Source organism: Palaemon carinicauda, chromosome 4 (genome assembly GCF_036898095.1).
Source record: "Palaemon carinicauda isolate YSFRI2023 chromosome 4, ASM3689809v2, whole genome shotgun sequence".
NCBI classification, from domain to species: Eukaryota; Metazoa; Arthropoda; class Malacostraca; order Decapoda; family Palaemonidae; genus Palaemon; species Palaemon carinicauda.
The window spans coordinates 48,420,011-48,435,010 of record NC_090728.1 but is presented as its reverse complement, the minus strand read 5'-3'; positions in this window follow the sequence as shown (position 1 = coordinate 48,435,010).

Genomic DNA, 15,000 nt, shown 5'->3' with positions numbered 1-15,000 from the left:
TGATAACTTTTAATGCACCAACACTATGGACACAAGTTTACGATGACAAGTCCCTCTCTCTCTATTTGCAGATTTCTTTTCAATCTCTTCCTTTCCCATTCTTCCCAGCTAGACGACGTAAGGAGGATTTCCTGTAGGTAATAATAGAATTAATACGGTATCCCCCGAGCGACCTCATGTTAAAGGTGACGTGTTATTTACTCGGGAATCACGGCCTCCCCAGAGGCTCAGTTTCAACAGCACCACAGAGAGATCTTCAGACAGTTTTCTAGGACATACACACACACACACACACATTCGCAAACATGCACAAGTACACACTTGCACGTGACCTTTTCCTGCGAGCGAGGCAAAATTATATTAAAGATAAAAGCACAGTTTTATTCATCTGTTTGGATGACAATTGTTATTTCACATTGCATATGCAGATTTATACGAATGTCATGCGGTTTTATTCAAGGGTAATCAAATGGGACAAAGTGCAAAGGTTTTTGGGTCTACACGGAAGCTGTGAACGTAAATCGAGTTAACAATATTTTTATAAAGTATAAATGCTCTTTATTTACATCCAGTTACTACGTGGATCCAATTGGGTTCGTCTATCCCCCACCCCCCATACACGTGTTTGTTAGTCAGCTAGTGAGGTAACACCACATTTTTTAATGAGTTAGATTTCACACTGCCAAGTTTCTTCCCTTTTTTATTGGTTATGAATCCGTTCAGGCAATTTAAGACTTTAGAAACATTCCAGGTTCATTGTTCAACTTTCAACTTTGAGATGAAAAAGAGCAGTTCGAACTCATGATTCAATTTTTTAAGTACAGTCGGACACAGGAATTCCTGGCACACCTCGCTCTGAGGAAGAGCACCCTGTCGGTTCGGTTCGGGTAGCTTGCCTGGAACTTTTCTCCAGACAGGGGATTTTTGACATCCTGTCCTAGCTCCAAAAACCACCCTGTCACGCCCCTACTGCACTGTGAGTTCCTGAGTGTAGCCCAGCCGACCAACTCTGCCATATCTCCCTTACGCTATGTGTTTGGTTACCCTCCGCGAGGTAAGGGTGTGTCAGGGTGCAATTTATCAGAGCGAAGTGTGCCATGAATTCCTGTATCCAACTGTACATTGCAGAAAAAAATTAACCATGACTTCTAATGCATATCTAACACTTGCTGTCCGTTGCAGTTAAATTTCTCTGCAGACTGATTTAGTCATAAAGAATTCTGTTTATATGCTCGCTTGAAAATAAGGGGATTAAACTGTATATTTGAATGTTTTTAAAAACAATATTGTGATAGTTCCCCCTCTCTCTCTCTCTCTCTCTCTCTCTGTGTGAATTTTGTATTCTTATGTTTCGAGCTGGAATGTTAAAGTACGGATAGAATGAACATAAGGAAAAGTATCGCGTATTTATTGGCATAAAAAGTAGTTTCCTTTTACATAAACGTTAATTTCTATACCCAAACGCTTATAAATTCTATAAAATAGATGGCAAACGATTAAAAAACAAAAGTTCGTAAAGAATATTGAGATTTTTATTGATTTATCAGAACGCACCATTTAAGAGATAAGTATTAAATGTAATGCATAGTAATGATATCTAAAGACGGTGGTTAATAATTTCATGTAATGGTTTTTATCTAATATTGGAAAGATTATTCTCCCTTTTTATATATATCAGTAATATCATTATGGAAATTATGAATTAATACTATTCTGTGTTCCTATATCTAATATTTATTAATAAATCTTTATTTTGTCAATCTTATTTCATATTGCTTTGACATTCAATTTTTCATAAACTTTAAAAATCGACAGTTAGCAATCAATTTAATCTATTTCCATGATAACTAACGTTTTCTAGTGCGTAGATAAAGAATGTATGAGAATAATCTGTAGTTAATTCTATCTTTCTCAAGCAACGACCAGTTTTAACAGTCATCATAGTAACCCTCCTAAATCATAGTGTAAATTTTCTTAAAAAAAAAAAAAAAAGAATATTTCTCAAAGTATATTTGGTTTTATATTAGAATTGTTCTAGAAATTCTGAAATTCATACAGAGTAATTAAGTAGAAAGCATTAATTTTCTCTGCGTCTTTCCCAAAATGAAAAGTTTGACATAAAAAAACTGACTTCTACAATGAACTAAATTAAGATCACCTGAGCATCTAACAATTAATTAAAAGCATAAATAATCGTAATTTAAGGAATAAGTCAATAAAACCTAATTAGGGCGAGATGGTCATGTACTATATATACTATAGCATCAGGGATTACTTAAAATTGCGAGCATTAACATTCGCAGTACTGAGAGAAACACTTTCATACAATTTTATAATAAAAAAAGAAAAAAATGTAGGAGCTTTGTCAATAACTTCACTAGATGACTACCAATGCCGTCAGTGTAAAATAAATTCCAACAATCAAAGCTTAAATTCTAAGATAGGGTTCGGATAAACCTTTTTTGGATATAAAATTGATTGGTAAAGATCAATCAGTAGATATTTTTGCCTCGAAATCAGACAGCCATATTCGAAGTCTTAAAGGCCGCTCATGAATGGCAGAGGCAAGGGACAGTGACATTGCCCTATCAAGCAGGACTAGGCCCTATAGACTGATCATATATACATATGATCAGCGCTTAATCCCCCTTCTCCCCCCAAGCTAGGACCTAGGAGGGCCAGGCAATGGCTGCTGATGACTCAGCAGATAGACCTTAGCTCACAAGGATGGTGAGGTGGCAGCGACCAAAGGAACTAACAAGCTTAAGCGGGATTCGAACCCGGTGTGGCTTTCATCAGCCAGGGACTTACCACATCGGCCACCACAAATCAAATAAATCTATCTGAAGCATTAAAATAGAAATAAAAAAATAACAATATATATCTCATCTGGTAGCATGGTATACAAAGTTTTACAAAATATATGAGGAAGAAATTTAAGAGTGAAAAATAACAGCAAGTACTGTTCAAATGATCATAATAACAAATCGATTACAGCATTGCCCAGTTACAGAAAATAATGGGATGGATGCAGCGTAAAAAGACTGGCTAATCAATAACGTCCACTGACCACACACCACTTGCTGAAACACTCCATATTTCTATTTAAGTTATCGGCTATACTGTTAAAAATTTGCAATAGAAAAACGTTAAATGCCTGGCAAAATTTATTCCAGGATTTTTACCCTTTTATAAACGGATATATTGACGTTAAGGAGTGATATTACGGTCACCAACCTATAAAATATAATAAAAAGGTAGGGTAAAATTACGGTCGCCTGTATTTTACTTTAATACGACTGAGAACAGCATATTTTTACGGAGAATTTCCGATTAAAATTAGGTTTTTCTAATATTGATCGACTTCATATCCCTTTGGGAGAAGTTAGTTGCATTACCTGTTGTTAGAATGTCAACAGCCATATCACACGCAGAGATTAAAATCAAGAACTCTCCGTGCTGGAATAAAAGACAGTGTAAATCTTGGCTCCCATAAAGTATCGTCTACAATTATACGTTTCTAATCCCTTAAACACAGCGGAAAAAAAATAAATCCATAGAATACTTTTTATAAGTATGAGGATTTAAGAATAAGAGATTAGTGGTTAACAAAGTCAAGGTCATTAATTTCAAATTGTGCAATATTGTTTCTTAGATCACGATCAAGGTTATTTAGTATGCAATTATTCAGATTTAAAAAGAAATCTTTGGTCACTGATTGCACATCATACCTAAACTAAGAAGGCAAAAACACTTGAATTAAAAAAGGAAGTATGTAAAAAATAAATAATTTTAACGTTCTTGGAAGTTTAACCAAAGAAGAATTTCGTAACTTTGAAAGTAGTGGGAAGAAATGATGACCATGTTGCCTAAACCATCAATTTTCGAAATATGGAGAGTAATTACATGATGTGGATGCTATTCGGGTGACTGAATGTAGGGGAAATTATATTTTACTTTAGCAAATAAGTGACCAAAATACCACTGATGAAAAAAGGAACACATTAAGGCTAGCTTACAAGAGAGAGCCAATGAGTTTTAGAAGGAATCTATGATATAGTGAAGAAACCATACTCCACAAAACAAAAACAAAATATATCAAATTCTTTCATAATCTTATGTATAAATTCATGCATACCACGTACAGATATTTTCAGTTTCCAAACTTCTCACACAACTGTTTCATAATAAAAGCATCCAAATCATTCAAAATTCACTAGGCCTGCCTTCGTTATAAATCCCTTTGTCCTCTGTATTACTTCTTCAATCTTGAGCCAACCGTAAGCCTTCCCTTGCATGCTAAGAAATGTTATATCCTGTTATTTTATTCCTTTCCATGGCCTTTGCCCATATGCAAATGAGAAATTATCCCCCCACTAATGCATTTGAAAGTTACTTCGTCTAGAGAAGGCTTACTTAACTGACCAGTCTCTTGATCGTACAAATGTAATAATGAATCTTCTTCGTACTTGTCCATTCCTATCAATAACATTCTTAATTACACTCCTCATATCATCGAAAGTTCCTGCCTCAAGCATTTTTCAATCTACATCAACTTGTTTCTTCACTCCTATTTCATTCAGATCTGCCTCTCTTTTATCCTCTGCCTCCAACAATCTTCAGAATACTCCCTCGATCGAAATGGGATTGCAATTCCTGTGACTGCATTTTTGCGTTTGCCTGATTTGTTCTGAGAACCCTTTCCTATTTAACCTACTGTATATCATCGAATTACTTCCTTCAATAACCCACAAGGTCTATACTGAGGCAATCGCCTGTTTTTATTGCTCTCAAACTTTATTATTTCCTGCTTCACCCAAGAAGTAATCAGATTACCTTATAGAATCAGCATGCAAAGCTTCAAATTTAGTCAGTATGCCGAGGATGACTTCAAAATATTAAGGCTTTCGAAAGGTCAAATCCAGTTTTCGTTGCTAATAGACACATATACTAACGAGTTTAAGAGTGGTTCTAAATTAAGAAAAAACATTGGTTTCCTTTTTAACATGAATGAAAATAATGACACTGAAAATCAACAAAATCTTAAAAAAACTAAGAAAGGGTTGAAGAAATGGGAGAGGTAGGATGGAAGGAATATGGGGAGAAAATGTCCTAAGAATTGTGAAAGAATTAAATTGAAGAGAAGAAAATATGAAATGCCCTAGAAAATTGATAAAAGGATTAAATGACCATCGAATGAAGAAGCCCTGAGCCAGAGATGCATTTATTATCTATGTCTTTTATGCCGAGATGTACAACAAAAGGAAAACAAAAGGGACAAAATCATCTGGTGTTCCCCGAAGGTTATTTTGACCGTTTTCTTTAGCTAAAGTTAATTCCAACAGGGAAAGGGTTTTCGCAAAGAGAAACATTTCAACTACAAAATTTTGATTTCAAAGATACTGTAATAGCACACCCAAATAAAAGAAAATTAACCTTACTACTGTATGTCAATCGAGGGACAGGTTATAATATATGTTTTTGACGTTGTTAATAGTTTATATAGGACACATCTGTTTTGACGTTGTCACTGTTTTTAGAATGATTTATTGTTAATTTATTCTCATCATTTATTTATTTCCTTAATTCCTTTCCTCACTGGGCTATTTTTCTCTATTGGAGCCCTTGGGCTTATAGCATCTTGCTTTTCCAACTAGGGTTGTAGCTTGGTTAGCAATAATAATAATAATAATTATATCTAAGTGAGTGAGAGCCGTATAATAATACACATATACAATATTACTTATCATGGATTTCATGCAGCCATAAAGTTCAAGATTGTATTTGTGTCAGATTTTTAATCTATTCCAAGGTTCAGAGTTACTATTTTGACCGTGTCTTTAAAGACGGTTTATGATGATAAACAAAAGGACTTTACGCGGAAATATTCGATACATCCTACAGTTTTACTCTTGTTCCCCTTACTTAAAGGAGTAGTGAAGGATAAACTTATTATGAATAATTTATCCTTCTCTAATTCTATAATTGAGCTGTTCAGTTTTACTTTAAATCTATTACCAAAGGACCAGTCTTAATCAGGTGATTTATTAAGTGAATAAATACGGACAAAGTGTTTATAGATTATCAAATAAAACATGTTTACCTCCATTACATTCTTTCTTACAGGAATTGCATTTGTCAGGTGTTCCAAATTTTACACCCGTCTCTCTCTCTCTCTCTCTCTCTCTCTCTCTCTCTCTCTCTCTCTCTCTCTCTCTCTCTCTCTCTCTTAAAGCTGTTTAATGTTATCACCGTTATCGTTTGCTCTTAAGGATTATTGCATGCTACTATCCTTTTGGCTCAGTGTCAGTCGAGTTGCTACGAATTCATACTACTCAGCAGTCTTCAACAGCGATTATAATGTTAGTTTTCCCAATCACTGTATGCTTGAATAAGAAGAGAACATTAGGTTAAGAACTTCGCCTCTATAGAATCCTTGAATAAGGATAACTTTACCATTCTGTGACCACATTACATAAAGAGAAAATGGGAATTAGGATAAATATATATGTATATATATATATATATATATATATATATATATATATATATATATATATATACATATATATATATATAATGTATATGAATATATATATATATATATATATATATATATATATATATATATATATATATACATATATATATACATATATATATATATATATATATATATATATATATACATATATATATCCAAATATATATATATATATATATATATATATATATATATATATATATACATATGATTATTTCAAGTAAAAACAAGGATTCGAGATATATTAGTAACTAAGCATAATCACTTTAACTTTGAGGGGATCCTTACTTTTTATTTGAGTTGTCTGCTATTATCATAATGCAACTTTTTAAGACTTTTCCGCTTTCACAGTATATAGTAAGAGTTTGGGAGAGACATTGTATCTTCCTATCTTTACCCCCCACCCCCTCCCGGTATCAGAAAAAGTAAATCTTTTGCAATTTGCTTGGTTTAGAATGACTTCAGGTGGAAAAGAGAGAGAGAGAGAGAGAGAGAGAGAGAGAGAGAGAGGAGAGAGAGAGAGAGAGAGAGAGAGAGAGAGAGAACAAGTAATTCTCAAAAGCATCTTCAGGTTAATTTGTATCAACTTGCTTAAATACTTTATTCAATAGTTTCATTTATTAAGCAGTTTGAATTATACACTATACTATGGTTCGTATTATTCCGACCTCAGACATAGGTAGTCCCTATTCAGTGCAAACTGTTACTTAAAAAAATGCACCATCGTTCACCAAATCAATCTTTGTTTCCTTTTCCAATTTAAAAGCGAATACACTTTAAAGCAATGATATTTCCTCGTAAAATTTCCAATTGCCCTCCCTTTCCGCAACATATACAGAGGCTCGAAAAATATTATTCTTATTGTCTTGCACAATAAACGCCGCTAAAAACACTGACGGAGATTCTCTCTCTCTCTCTCTCTCTCTCTCTCTCTCTCTCTCTCTCGTAAAGAAGGACCACGTGTTCGATCCCCAGACCGGACGAGGAAAGATATTACATGGGCGCGGTCCCTTACAAGACCCGAATGCTTCTGTTGATCTAAGCATTGAATTGGGTGCTTCGATATTAGTCGTGTTTATGTCATCAGTATACAATATATGCGGGTAAAAAATAAACAAACAAACAAATAGCAGACGGGATTGGAGAATATTCCACCACAAAATGTCCCATCACATAATCAATAATTTATTCTCATCCCACATAGGTGTGATCATTCATCATCATCATTCTCTCTCTCTCTCTCTCTCTCTCTCTCTCTCTCTCTCTCTCTCTCTCTCTGCGTCTATTCCTTCACTTACAATCCTGAATGGGACTGGATGTTGTGCACCAGCCTCTGTGAACATAAAAACCATCCAATTCCCTCCCAGCTCTAACATCCATGCTAGTGCCGCACCTCGACCACTTCGAACCGAATGTTTTTTTTTTTTTTTTTTTTTTTTTTTTTTTTTTGGATGTATAGTGGTCTTCTATTCTTGCGCCCCTTATAGGAACCTTGCCACCTATTTGGTCTTCTGGTCAAAATAGACTTTGGCTAGGTTATCTGATTTCTGTGATATTCCTAATTTCAATATCAAATCAAGAAACGGAAATATTTGCATCAAAATCCCTCCTCAAAATGTACAAGTTATAACCTCAAATATCCTTTCATCACTTGACAGCAGCGTCTGCAATATATGCAAGTTCTTGCATGCATCCACGGCTAGCGCTCAAGCGCTTGAGCTCTTTCACGCATGCATTCCTCTGTCCAAATGCATGTGTTGGCATCCATATTCACCCATATCAACGGATAAATTCATATATGAAGTGATGCTTTATAGAAATTGAAAAACGCAATAATATCAACTTGCTCTCGTCATGAAAATATCTGTCAATCCGAAAGAAAAACAAACATTTAATGTCGACAACTGTTTGAGTATGCAGACAAGGGGATTCGAAATTGGTCCATTGCACGTGGTGGCTTGGAATAGGATTTAAAAGCATTATATATCCAGACCCGGCACGCGGCTATAGTCCCTGCAACTTCATGCACTGTTGCAAGGAGTTTCTCGGGTACAATCTTTTGGAATCAATTTTTCCTCTCCTCGTATATTAATAAGGAACTGACGTGACTGGGAGGAATTGCAGAGCTCAGATCTATGTTCTCCTTTGATTACAGTATCTATTCGGGCCGTAAATTTTGCAATAGACTCTTATTTCAGACAATGAATAATAGCCTGTTTTGAAATTACCTGTTGCTTCACTTGCTGCCGCTTGCGAATGCAGATCAAGAAAACTTTTCTAGAAGAATTTCCATGCAAAAGCGAGTCAGAAAAGATTGCAAATCTATTCGCAACATAAGGGATTTCCAGCTGTTTTGCACCTACAAAGGAAACAACGAGTTGTTTCATTGTATACTTTCAATACAATTGCAGTATACAACTCTCAAATAGAAACATGATAAAGACTGTGTTTAATTTTGTGTATCTTGAAAGAAAATGTTACTTTTTATTTTGAAAGATAATCTTAGACGAAATTATAAGGGTGGGACTGTCTCCTACTACCCCTACCCCCAACTACCACCATCTCCTCCTCCTCTTTCTCCTCCTCCTCCCCCTCCTCCTCCTCCTCCTCTCTTTCCATTGCCTTCCTGAATTCTTGTCATAACCTCGAATCGATGGTCTGCCAAGTGTCCAAGACGTCGCGGAGTCGCTGAATCGGGGTCGGCGGCCACGGAAGGTGTCGGTAACGGGGGTGTCGCCCGCGGATGGACCAGCTTGGTGATTGGTCGTGGGTCTCCGAGGGAGTCTTGGCTCTGGATGCCTGCTTAAGACAATTTTCTTTGCCAATGAGATTCTCATCATTTGTTTATTTTCGCCGGCACTGCTGAGACCGGGGGGTGGCTGGCTTCCCCGAGGAGTCGAGGGCGGCTCGGGGATGTAGGAAAGTCGGCGGGATCCTTGAGAGGAGCGTGTTTGTTTACCACTCTATATTCTTGAAGTCATCCTGCACTTTGGTCTAATGTCTCGGAGGGGCCCCTATTGATCCACAGGGAACGAGAGGGCCGCTAGGGGAGCTCTCGCCCCCTTGAGGCAACTACAGTCCCCCTCTGCGGCCGTTACCTCCCGCATCCCCCAAAACTCTGCCTGAACAACCCCCCTTCCCCCCCACACCTCCGTCCTTTACTCTCTCACGGACACCTATATCCCACAGACACCCCCGTCCCATCTCCCTACCATCTCTTCCCTCCCCCGTTCCCTATAGTCTTCCCCTCTCTTACTTGCCGTAAACAGTGAACCATCCATCCCTCCCTGCCCCCCTCTACTCCCTCCCTCCCTTACCAACCACTACTGCTTCTACTATTACCTCCTCCTACACCATTGCCTTCTTCACGGCTAGCTTCACCGCCTCCTTTACTTAACCACATCCTGATGGCCATGATCATCTCAAAACTTAGTAACCCGGGATTTAAAAGGTTTTGGCTTTTATTTGTGGCCCTTTTCCGACGTTGTGGGGTTTTGCACAACTGTACTTTGAGTGGCATGAACGGTAAATCGCGCCATTTGAATATTTATGGGCTGGAATACTACACGGCCATGAAATGAAATTTCAAATTTTTCCTTTACATCTTTCTGTGGAGAGATTTGAAACTTCAGTAGCGCTGTTTCAATTTACACGGTTGATATTTATTCTTATTTAACCATTTTGCAAAAAGTGTTTCAAAGTTTATTCTGTGGCACTGTATCAAAATCGATATACATTACATTTACATGGTTGATGTTATTTCTATTTTAAGCAAAAAAGTATTTCAAATTTTATTCAGTGGCACTGTATTAAAATCTATATATATTTAGGCTACACGAGCGATGCTTATTTCGATTTATCCTTTTTGTAAAGAGTATTTCAAAATTTATTATGTGACACTATTGAAATTTATATATATTTAGGCTACACTGTTGATGTTTATTTCGATTTAACGCCTTTACAAAAAGTATTTCAATATTCATTCTGTGGCACTGTATCAATGTCTATATATATCTAGGCTAAACGATTGGTGTTTATTTCGATTTAGCATTTTTGCAAAGAGTATTTCAAAATTTATTTAGTGCACTGTATCAAAATCGATATATTTGGGCAACACGGTTGGTGTTTATTTCTATTTAACCTTTTTGCAGAGTATTTCAAACTTTACTCTGTGGCAATGTATCAAAATCGATATATTTGGGCAACACGGTTGGTGTTTATTTCTATTTATCCTTTTTGCAAAAATGTATTTCAAAATTTATCTTACATAATATAAACGTCTTTATATGAATTGTTGCTAAAATCAACTTTGGTTTCAGATTTAATTTTCTGATGGGAATAATATAAGCTACGTCTGCGTCAGTGAAAATGCAATGATGTGGCTATGGGGATTTTTATTAGAAAACACTACTTTACTGAAAATGTTAAAATAAATATTCGCATAAATTTTATGATAAATGTATGTCGCATCTTAAGATTAATTATATTTTCATTTCCGTTCTTTTGTTGCTATAGTACTATGATGGAGAGAGAGAGAGGGAGAGAGAGAGAGAGAGAGAGAGAGAGAAGAGAGAGAGAGAGAGAGAGAGAGAGAGAGAGAGAGAGAGAGAGAGAAGGGAAAAGTGAGGGGAGAAGTACGAAGGGGTACTTTGATCTTGAGCCTGTTTTTAAGCCTTCTCCTTCCCCCTCCTGACATTTTTATTTATTTATTTATTTTGTTGTTGTTGTTGCTTGTTTGACACGTTGGAATATGAATTGGAAAAAAACCTCCCAACTGTTTTATGACTTGTTAATTTTCAGAAAGGAAATTCAGCGACAAGGAAGTCTCTCTCTCTCTCTCTCTCTCTCTCTCTCTCTCTCTCTCTCTCTCTCTCTCTCTCTCTCTCTCTCTCTCTCCTGAGTAATTGAACACGCCATAAATCCTACAAGTTTACTTAGACGGTGAAAGATCTTCGCAAGTCTGCATTTTTAAAGGAAATCTTTCGAGACTTCATGGGAGAATTCCGACCGAGACGATGCCGTTAATGTAAAGGAGAAACGCTAAATACAATGGAAGCTGCAGTTTATGCATAAGTAACATTATCATAGACATGCAACTTCTTTCATTGGACATTTTACTCTTTCGTCTTAACATAAAATACCGGTAATTAAGTATCCGGTTGTAATTTAGACGGAAAACAACATGATTCTATTTATAGTTTATATATGACATATCTGTTTTTGACGTTGTTAATAGTTTATATATGACATATCTATTTTGACGTTGTTACTGTTTTTAGAATGATTTATTGTTAATTTGTTCTCATCATTTATCTATTTCCTCATTTCCTTCCCTCACTGGGATATTTTTCCCTATTGGAGCCCTTGGGCTTATAGCATCTTGCTTTTCCAGCTAGGGTTGTAGCTTGGCTAGTAATAATAATAATGATAATAATTCACTCTGCATACGATTAGACATCACGTCTATTCTTATGAAAATTGAGTTCAAAGTTGGATATGTCTATTCTTAAGGGATATGAGTCCTTAATTTCATTATGAAATACTTGCATCACCTCGAAATATTAATACCCCTGAAACGCAAACAATCTGTCAATTATTGTCTGCTCTTATCCTAACATATTCTTTAACACCTCCGTCGCGAATCCCAACATCTTTTACCGGGTTCATTTCAAACTTCATCTTTATAATCTTGATCTCGCCCGAAAATGTATTTTTTTTCCTCCGCATATTCCCACTACGTAAACAACCACCATTCGCCTCTCAGCTTAAAGATCGCACTGCCCCCCACCCCCCAGCCCATACACCACACCCCTTCCCATCCATCCCCTACGATGCTTTCCTAAACTTGTGTGTACGTAGCCAGAGAGGAACAACTTGACAGTTTCTTTCTTCGAGTTTTGCGTATTGTCTTTTTTTTTTTTTTTTTTTTTTTTCGTTTTCTCGGATACATCGATTAGTCGCTCAACGAAGACAAAGTTGTTATTTTAATTTTGACTTCGCTTGATATTCATTCTTATTAATCCATTTGCAAAATATGAAGGTAAAAGGTTTTGGCTATTTTTTACAGGTATTATATAATCATTTAGTGTAGCCCAGCCCTAAAAAATGAGAGCTTAATATTTAGACACATGCACGCGCGAACGCACAGACTCCAATCCTTCCCACCCCTCCCCCTTTCCTGATTACAACTTGGCCGTTTCGGCAATTTGTGGGAGATTGTGGTTTCCGAGGACACTTTCCGGGTTAGGCCCCCCCCCCCACTGCTGAGCATTACAGGAAAGATATATATATATATATATATATATATATATATATATATAATATATATATATATATATATATATATATATATCTATATATATATATATATATATATATATATATATATATAATATATATAGATAGATATATATATATATAGATATGTATATATATATATATATATATATATATATATATATATAGATATGTATATATATATATATATATAAATATATATATATATATATATATATATATATATATATATATATATAATATATATATATATATATATATATATATATATATATAGATATGTATATATATATATATATATATATATATATATATATATATAGATATGTATATATATATATATATATATATATAGATATGTATATATATATATGTATATATATGAATATATATACCTATATATATATATATATATATATATATATATATATATCATCATCATCATCATCATCATCATCATCATCTCCACCTACGTCTATTGACGAAAAAAGCCTAGGTTAGATTTCGGCAGTCATTTCTATCTTGAGCTTTTAATTCAATACTTCTCCATTCATCATCATCTACTTCACGCTTCATAGTCCTCGGCCATGTAGTCCTGGGCCTTCCAACTCTTCTAGTCCCCTGTGGAGCCCAGCTGAACGTTTGGTGAACTAATCTCTCTTGGGGAGAACTAAGAGCATGCCCAAACCATCTCCATCTACCTCTCATCATGATCTCATCAACATATGGCACTCGAGTAATCTCTCTTATAGTCTCATTTCTAATCCTTTCCTGCCATTCAACTCCTAATATCCTTCTAAAGGATTTGTTCTCAAATCTACTAAATCTATTGGTGATTGTTTCATTGTCCTACCACGACTCATGTCCATACAGTAAACACTGATCTCACTAAACTGATGTATGGCCCGATTTTTATGTGTAATTTCTGGTGATTAGATTTCCAAATTTTACTTACCCTAGCCATTGTCTTATTTGCTTTCTCCAATCTTTCATTAAACTCAAATTCTAAAGATCCTGTATTAACTACTAGTTCCTAAGTATTTAAAAGATTCCACCTCATAAATCCTTTCTCCTTTCAATTACATTTCATCTTTCATTGCATATTCCGTTCTCATCATCTCTGTCTTCTATTTATCTTAAGTCCAACCTCATGTGATATTTCAAGCAAGCTTTGCAAGTCTTGCGGTGTTCTGCTAATAAGGACAGCGTCATTAGTATACTCTGGGTCAACTAATTTCCTATTACCAATACAGTCCAATCCTTCTCCACCATCCTCAACTTTCCTATGCATTACAAGTTCCATGAGAAGGATAAACATCATAGGTGACAACACATTCCATTTGATAGGACTCCACTAACATTAACTTTGCACTTGCTATGCTCATGAAAAGAGCAAGACATCGACGCCTAAATAGATTTGCCGTAGACATAAAAAAGTAAAGATCAACAGACTACTATCCTAGCATATAACTTCTTTTTTATTTCTTGTAACACTGGATTTGAAGATGATTGTGAAATCACAATAGGCAATTTGAACGCCGAAATATAAGTTGCTTACTCATACTACATAGCTCTCGAAACTGTTACTCAGTTATTATGTTTTCGTTTCTTCGAAACAGTACTGATTTTATAGGATAAGCAATGTCCCTTCCCAACATTCGACATTACTATTACGCAAGAGTTTGCCGGATTTATAATGTACCTGTACTCTGTACTCTATTAATCCCGGAGTTTGCAACGCCAGAGACCCGAGAACTTCAAGTCAATTAATCTAACTCAGAAAGAAAATTACTTTGTAAGGGTTGATGAACTTGGATATTATTCATTATTTGTCGAGAGAGAAAACCTCTCAAGATTGATTAATAAAACCTCATATGATAGTTTATATCTATAAAGTATAAAGCGATAAAAATTTATTCTTTCTGCATTATGTTTCGTCCTTTATGCGAAGGCGAGTAATACTTCTAACTGAAATCACAATTTTGACAGTAATTATTACAAAGATGGTGGTAACAGCAATAAAGATGATAACAGATATAAATAAAAGAAAGGTTAAGAAAAATGATGGTAACAACAATAAAGGCGATAAAAGATATAAATAAAAGAAGGGGTAAGAAACATTCTGCAACTGAGGATCAGGTTTCAGTAGCTTTCGTAAG